At 38.8% G+C, this 8,645-nt stretch overlaps 1 protein-coding gene across 19 annotated transcripts in view; it reads right to left on the bottom strand.

Annotated features, from left to right (window-relative positions):
- Positions 1 to 5,906: 5,906 nt before the first annotated feature.
- PLEC (plectin) overlaps positions 5,907 to 8,645 on the bottom strand; it is a 476,113-nt gene continuing 473,374 nt past the window's right edge. For all 19 annotated transcript variants that reach the window (XM_053715478.1, XM_053715475.1, XM_053715480.1 and 16 more), the window contains one exon: positions 5,907 to 7,230. The gene's annotated coding sequence lies outside the window, so the exon portion shown is untranslated. The remainder of the gene's footprint in view (positions 7,231 to 8,645) is intronic.

The following is an 8,645-nucleotide window of genomic DNA, read 5'->3' as shown; positions in this document are numbered from 1 at the left end:
GGTTTAAAATTGCTGTCCTTTTTATGGGGGATGTGAGACCTCCAATGTTCCACGAAACAAATGTAATACTATCTAACTTTGTCATATTCTTAATTTAATATAAGGGGATAAACCAGAAACCCAAAAAAAAAAAAAAAAAAAAAAAAAGAAAAAAAAATTAAATTGGCGGAGGGGGGGGGGGGGTGGGGATTGGGGGGAAGCCTAGGCACCCGGGGGAGAGAACCAAGATTTTGAACCATTTCTTAACAATTATCAACTGTCTCACTTTTTGTTTGAGTGTTTTAATTATTCAGGTATTTTTAATTTGGCTAAGAGTTCACTTGCCTCTTTAGCCGTCTCAGCGTAATATATTTCGTCCTTGTCCCATACTTTGAGCCTTGCTGGATAGATCAGGGCAGCCCGTATGCCCATGTTAATAAGTTTAGTACATGTTGGGGATAACACCCTTCTCTTAGTTGCCGTTTCAACCGAGAAGTCTTGGAACATAAAAATACTAGAGTTCCCTAGTACAATGGGCTGATTTTTACGGTAATATTGAAAAAGGGTAATTTTATCCTGGAAATTCAGTAGTTTGACTATAATTGGTCTTGGCCTAGCTTTCTCTGTGTTGTCTGAGGCAGGTCTCCCTAATCTGTGAGCTCTTTCAATAATAATTTTGGGATATGCACTTGGAATTTTGAGGAGTTGTACTAGTGTTTCAGAAATAAAGTTATTTAGGTTATCATATTGCTTCTCTTCTGGTACTCCTACAATTCTGAAATTATTCCGTCTAGAGCGGTTTTCTAAGTCCTCAATTTTAAACTGAAGTTTTTCAATTGTTGCTTCATTAATTTTAGATTTTGTAGTATATGTGACCGTTAGATCTTCAAGATCTGAGACTCGTTGCTCAAGTTCTTGTACTCTGTTAGAGAATTGCCTAAGCTCTTGTGAAAGTGATCTCATATCTTGCTTAATCTCTGACCTCAGAGTGTCAAATTTGGGGGCAAGTGCTTCTAAGATACTATCCACCAAGGCTTGAGTATTGGAAGATTCATAGGGGTATGGAAAATTGCTGGAGGCTAGGTTAGTATCCACTGAGGTGCTTATTGAGCTTTTTATTTTCTTATCTTTGTTTCTATTCGCCATGATTGGAGAAGGGGTTTTGCCGTGAGTGTTTAAAAATTTATCCATGTGTGGTGTACCCACTTGTGATTTAGAAGTGTGCTCTTAATTTTAGGTTTACCAGGGTGCTAATATTTGGAGTGAGGGAGAGAAAGAAGAGAAAAAAAAAAAAAAAAAACCCTGCAGGGGGGTGATAAAACCGAAGGGATGTGAGGGGTTCTGTGTGATAGTGATAGTGATGGACAGTTGAGGGAGATATATAGTGTGAAAAAAGGTCACGTGTTGTTAATAGTATCCAAAATCTAATAGGTGATTAGTTGTGGAGCCACTACAGAAGCGACTCTGAGTTTAACCCCTTCTCTTCTCCGGCTCTTTGTGTTCACATTTGCTCTAAAAGCTTCTTCCACTTATGATATCCCTAGCCCCTACTTTACTTCTAAAGTCTATTGCTTCCTTCGGCCAAATTGACCCTTTGAGAAGGTGTTTAAATACTACATTGTAATTTACAGCAATTTCTCCCTTTTCTTCTCCTCCCTCTTCCCCTCCAGGGCTACTTTACTGTTACTCCCTTTTACGTGTATTTTACAGAATTATATTAGTAACTTAATTGATCTATTGTAAACCTAGGCAGCTCAATTTGCTGCAGTTCCTAATCTATTCTCTATGCCCTTGTCACAGAGCCAATGTTACACCCTCATTGTTGTACACACCACGGTTATGCCACAGTCGCCACAGTATGTGCCACAGTTACCGTGTTTGAAGAGTAAATAACCAAGTTGGTTCACATTTTTCCCAATAATTATTCATACCTACTGAATAGCCAATATATCAGTATAGCCTTTGCACAATGTGACTTCTTTTATGTCTAGGGCGTTTTAGGTATTTTACTGTTGACAATTAAGTTTAGATAAAAAGGGGTTTTAACCTTGGATTTGTATCCTTATTTCCTTTCTATTGCCCTGAAAGCCAGTAGGGGCAGAGGCGTTACTTATAGCAAAAAGATGGATATAATTTTGTGCTTAGCCAGATATTTAACCAGGAAAGGCCTGGGATAGATTGATATTAAAATATACTTAGTTACGGGGCTTAGGTTACCTCTCAGAATCTTTTAGAGTTTTTATAAGGAAGGTACATACTATAAGCTTTTAGTTTAACTAGTCTTCTCTACTGAGTAAACCCCCAGAGATTTATCTTTCTTTAATCTTTAACAAGGATAGGTCCGAGAGTTTGATGTCAATCAGTTACATAAGAGACATGGTAGAGATACAATGCTTCCTTGAAATATAACCTCTAGAAAATACAGATTACTTTACAACACTAAATACATGCTATGTGTGTCTTAAATCAGCCTATCCTCAGTATAGAATGATTACCCTGATGGACAGTAAAGCTATTATTAAGAAATCTCTCAGCAACAATAAACTAGCTGTGATAGAAGAAATAGGCCTGGCAGGCCTAGAATTAAGTAGCCGTCAATAAGCTGATGAATCTAATCTAAAATATCCATTAATAAGTAAAGTAAACTTAATTCTGCAAAAAGATACAAACAGATAGAAAAACAGAAGAAAAACAGCCTCTTCAATATATTTTAAAGTGACCCAGAGTCTTGTTTTTGTAGAGTCAAGTTTTTAAATGAAATGTTACTCGGTCTGAGGTACTTCACAGGGGTTTTGCTGCAGAGCCATAGAAGGAGAACTTGTGCAGTGTCCTCAGTAATTAAAGGACTGATATGGAGCAAAAGTTTGCGAGCATAAGAGTTTAAACAGTATAAAGAATGTCTCTTTCTTCTCTTCACACTCAAACCCTTGTTGGTCCCAATCTTAGCTGAGTTCAGAGAGAATAAAATATTTCCTAAGGCTGTTCTTCCATCCCCTTGCTACAGGCGAAAACAGTTCCCACAGTTAGGTTATCTCCAGCGTGGCCGGCAAACTCACCCCCTCCAGAGAATCCTACCGTCAGTTATCCTCTGTGATAGCCCGCAGATCGTTGTCGGGCTAATTTCGGCCCAGACGCCGTATCAGGGCCTCCTATGTCGGCTCTCCCGCTGAGGACCGCGCTCAGCTCCCCCCACGCAGCACCGGTGGGGGGGGGAGTGGGCGGCGCCGCGCCGGGCGGCCAAGCAACGCAGGGGCAAGCTGCACTCCAGGTCCACTCTCCAGACCGGGCCCAACTCCCTCCCGCGCAGCACCGGTGGGGGAGGGAGAAGGACAGGCCCCAGCCGACAGGACCGGAGAGACAACAGGTACAGCAGAGAGATGGTTTGTGTTGATGGTTTTCACGCTGGGCTGTCAGGTGAGGCAAGCACACGGAGGGGGGAGGGCCAGGAACCGCAGCAAACGTCTTGTCTCCAAGGAAGGATACAGCCTACGATGTGAGGCAGTTTGATTGAAAATGGCAGAGCAGTGTAGTAAAGTTAGGTGTAATAAGAGGCAGCCATAATTTTGTTTGAGATCAGTAGGTTGTAAAGCTGTTCTCCGAAAGGCCAAAACAACTGGTGATTAGGGTATAACAGTGGGATGTTGTGCCACTGTCAGGGGTTCCGGAGTGGTTCTTGGTACTATCCAAGGGAAGCCCCAGAGCAGGGGCTGGCGCGAAAAGAGCTCCGCCAAAATCCAGGGGACTGGAGAAACGAGCTGAGCTGCAGCTGTGCAGCTCCTCCTCCACCGGAACTCCAGAACATCTAGAGCATCTAGGGCATGTAATTTTAAACAACTTTCCAATTTACTTTTATCACCAATTTTGCTTTGTTCTCTTGGTATTCTTAGTTGAAAGCTAAACCTAGGAAGGTTCATATGATAATTTCTAAGCCCTTGAAGGCCGCCTCTTATCACATGCTTCTTTATTTGCTTTTCACAACAGGGGACAGCTAGTTAATGTAAACCATATAGATAAGGTTGTGATCAAGCATGAGGATAGTGGCAGACACTGCACTAATTGGCTAAAATGAAAGTCAATAGATAATAACTAAAATGTCATGTGATCGTGGGGCTGTCAGAAGATGCTTAGATACAAGTTAATCACAGAGGTAGAAAGTATATTAATATAACTGTGTTGGTTTTGCAAAACTGGGGAATGGGTAATAAAGGGATTATCTATCTTTTAAAACAACAACAATTCTGGTGTTGACTGTCTCTTTAATACTTCGAATTGGTGCCCTCATAATTTATAAGCTGGAATAGCTCACTATACCCCAATAATAAATGCTGCCACATAAAATCGGCAACCTTCAAACATCTACCTTAGCAGACACAACACCCATGTGAGGGGAATGTTTTTTATTTTTATAGCAAATATATGTCATAGCCAATCCACACATAATAGGGCAGAGGTTTCCCAATAGGTTTACACTTACATGGTTCTAACCTAGTGGCTGAAGTCACAGGGGGACCAATCGCTTATAGGATGCAACCTTTTACCTAGAAATATAAGGCACATTGCAACTGTTCCTTTTCACTAAACATAATTATATTACAGTAAATGCTATAATGATGTTATCCCTACTCAACAAAAGTTGGAATAGTATTACGCTCTGCCCCAAATATATTTAGGAAATTATTAGATCACTGGGTGGTCCCCTCAACTAGACAGGAGATGTAAAATTACCCTTTCAATGATGCATAGCTGACCGAACCCATCTAAGTGAGCATGGCAATCTAAAAGTGGTAGTTTTTATTCCGCTTAAAGGGACACTATACCCAATTTTTTTCTTTCATGATTCAGATAGAGCATGAGATTTTAAGCACCTTTCTAATTTACTCCTATTATCAATTTTTCTTTGTTCTCATGCTATCTTGATTTGAAAAAGCAGTACTGTAAGCTTTAGAGCCGGACCTTTTTTTGTTCAGCACCTGGGTAGCACTTGCTGATTTGTAGCAAACCTAAATGTAGCAAACCAATCAGCAAGCACTACCCAGGTGCTGAACTAAAAATAGGCCGGCTCCTAACCTTTTATTACTGCTTTTTCAAATCAAGATAACATGAGAACAAAGAAAAATTGACAATAGGAGTAAATTAGAAAGTTGCTTAAAATTGCAAGCTCTATCTGAAAAATTTGGGGTTAGTATCCCTTTAACATTACTTTATACTTGGTAAGTGGGTATGCATAAAAGATGTGCCTAGTTCTGGCTCATGTATCTCCACAACAGTTACCGGTAGTTATGTCATTGGAAGGTTGTCTTCTCCTCTAGATGTAGTTCCTCTATGTCACTATATGATTAGCTTATGGACTCAAAAACAAAAAGAGGAATGCTGTTTCTAATGGACAAAGATATGCTGTAAATATCTGATAATTTGTCATTTTTCTACAATGTGTATGTGTTATTTTTTCTCAATAAAAATGTAATACTCAAAAAAAAAAAAAACCCTCAAAAAAAAAAAGGCAGACTATATAGAGGACCAAAAAAAGCGTACATTTACTTTAGATCAATCACGTCAGAGTAATCGGACTTCTTTAATTATGTAACCAAAGTGTTAGACCAGGGTGGTGATAGAGCTTATCTAGATTTCAGCAAAGCATTGACAGTGCATTACCTTGATCTAGACTTGTTAGTAAGTGGAGTCAATTAGAAGGAAGGGGCGGTCACTAGTGGTGTTCCTCAGGGGTCAGTTGTAGGGCCTGTTTTGTTTAGTATTTATAAGTGATATCAGCAAAGGACTACAAGGGGAAGGGAGGTCTGTCTGTCTGCAGATGATACAAAACAATGTAGTAGAGATAATGTTCAACTTGTTTAGGAAAGAAAAATCCAAAGCTTCAATGACCCTTTTGTGTTGCAAAACGACGATACTGACAGACACACAAACAATGATTTAATATGATATCATTTTACTTTTCCTTTTGCATTGAGGGAAGCAACAAAGAGGCCACATCTTACAAATACTTATGTACAATCTTTTTAGTGTTAGGAGTCAGTAAATATTAATCCCACCAACAGGCCACAAATCTTCCACTGAAGGATTTACAGAATTGATAGAAATTAAAATTCTAAATTTAACTCCTTCACCCAAAAATTACCAATAATTCTAAGGGAAGCACCACTGAGAACAATGTGGTGGGTATCTTATATACACTAAACGGTGGTCTTTGTACAAAATGTGGGGACTGTTTTAAATATGGCAACTCCAAAAAACACATTTACAAAGGCTGCCATTTTATTGAACCTAGTGCATAGGCTTCTACAATGCGGTTCCTCCATTATTGAACCGAGGATCATAATGCTGGAAATGCATTTGAGAGATTTCTAAAACACGTCTAATCATTCAAAAGAAACAGAATAAATCCTTCAGGCTAGAGCTTTAGAGACAAGAGCATTGCATAGGCACTGTGTGATGGTTAGCTTGGGGTAAAATTATTCATATACAATTATTTTAGGGTAAAACCACCGTCACATAATATAAACGCAGGTGAATGTAAGAAGATGAGAGAGGTTCATGGAAAGGCAAAGTAAGTGGATTCCAATAAAACTATGGATATAACAAATGTAACAAAACCACAGGAAGCTGGAATGGTGAAGGGCCACATGTGATCGTGATGCTTGGAGCTTGATTGCTGAGCCTCAGGGTCGGGGATCAGACACACAGGACCTCAGGGGTGGAGATCGGACACACAGGACCTCAGGGGTGGAAATCAGACACACAGGACCTCAGGGGTGGAGATCAGACACACAGGACCTCAGGGGTGGAGATCAGACACACAGGACCTCAGGGGTGGAGATCAGACACACAGGACCTCAGGGGTGGAGATCAGACACACAGGACCTCAGGGGCTGGGTGAGCATGGAGTGTTTAACTCATTCAGTGCATGAAAAGACACTAACTTGCTAACAGTGAAAGTTAATGCCTATTGGGGTAGGGAACAGAGAGACAATAAAGAGGGCTGGGTATAAAAAGGGAAAACATCCAGAGCGAGAAGGATGAATCATGCGACAGCAGATATACAAATGGATGAAACAACAGGACTTGAATGCTGGAAAGAGAGGTCTGTTTCCCAAAAAGTCACCCTAGGCAGTGACTCCGAGTGTACACAGGGGCCACCCCCTTTCACGCACAGACTGTGTCCTTTATGTTCTGAAAGAGGAAGGGGTCACTGCCCACCTCCTCTTGTGACATGGACTGATGGAACATCCAGAAACACTAAAAAAAAAGTGAAAGGAATGAAGATGATGAGTGACTGGCAAATAAACGCATGAACAGAGGTGATGCCAATAATGCGAAGAATAAGTGAAAGTCATTATTATAAGACTATGATATGTTTTATCATCAATCCCTTGAAATATACAGCACTTTATATCAGACGAATCTGGTAACCCTCTCCCTATAAACACTAATGCAGTCTCTCTATATAACTACTAATAGACTGTCTCTCTATATATAACTACTAATAGACTGTCTCTCTTTATATAACTACTAATAGACTGTCTCTATATATATATAACTACTAATGCACTGTCTCTCTATATATAACTACTAATGCACTGTCTCTCTATATATAACTACTAATAGACTGTCTCTCTATATATAACTACTAATAGACTGTCTCTCTATATATAACTACTAATGCACTGTCTCTCTATATATAACTACTAATGCACTGTCTCTCTATATATAACTACTAATGCACTGTCTCTATATATATATAACTACTAATGCACTGTCTCTCTATATATAACTACTAATGCACTGTCTCTCTATATATAACTACTAATAGACTGTCTCTCTATATATAACTACTAATAGACTGTCTCTCTATATATAACTACTAATGAACTGTCTCTCTATATATAACTACTAATGCACTGTCTCTCTATATATAACTACTAATGCACTGTCTCTCTATATATAACTACTAATGCACTGTCTCTCTATATATATAACTACTAATGCACTGTCTGTCTATATATATAACTACTAATGCACTGTCTCTCTATATATATAACTACTAATGCACTGTCTGTCTATATATATAACTACTAATGCACTGTCTCTCTCTATATAACTACTAATGCACTGTCTCTATATATATAACTACTAATGCACTGTCTCTCTATATATAACTACTAATGCACTGTCTCTCTATATATAACTACTAATGCACTGTCTCTCTATATATAACTACTAATGCACTGTCTCTCTCTATATAACTACTAATGCACTGTCTCTATATATATAACTACTAATGCACTGTCTCTCTATATATAACTACTAATGCACTGTCTCTCTCTCTATATATATATAACTACTAATGCACTGTCTCTCTATATATAACTACTAATGCACTGTCTCTCTATATATAACTACTAATGCACTGTCTCTCTATATATAACTACTAATGCACTGTCTCTCTATATATAACTACTAATGCACTGTCTCTCTATATATAACTACTAATGCACTGTCTCTCTATATATAACTACTAATGCACTGTCTCTCTATATATATAACTACTAATGCACTGTCTCTCTATATATATAACTACTAATGCACTGTCTCTCTATATATAACTACCAATGCACTGTCTCTCTATATATAACTACTAATGCACTGTCTGT

Source organism: Bombina bombina, chromosome 5, assembly GCF_027579735.1.
Source record: "Bombina bombina isolate aBomBom1 chromosome 5, aBomBom1.pri, whole genome shotgun sequence".
In the NCBI taxonomy this organism is placed as follows: domain Eukaryota; kingdom Metazoa; phylum Chordata; class Amphibia; order Anura; family Bombinatoridae; genus Bombina; species Bombina bombina.
The sequence above is the reverse complement of the archived record's forward strand: the minus strand, read 5'-3'. Positions and strand labels throughout refer to the sequence as shown.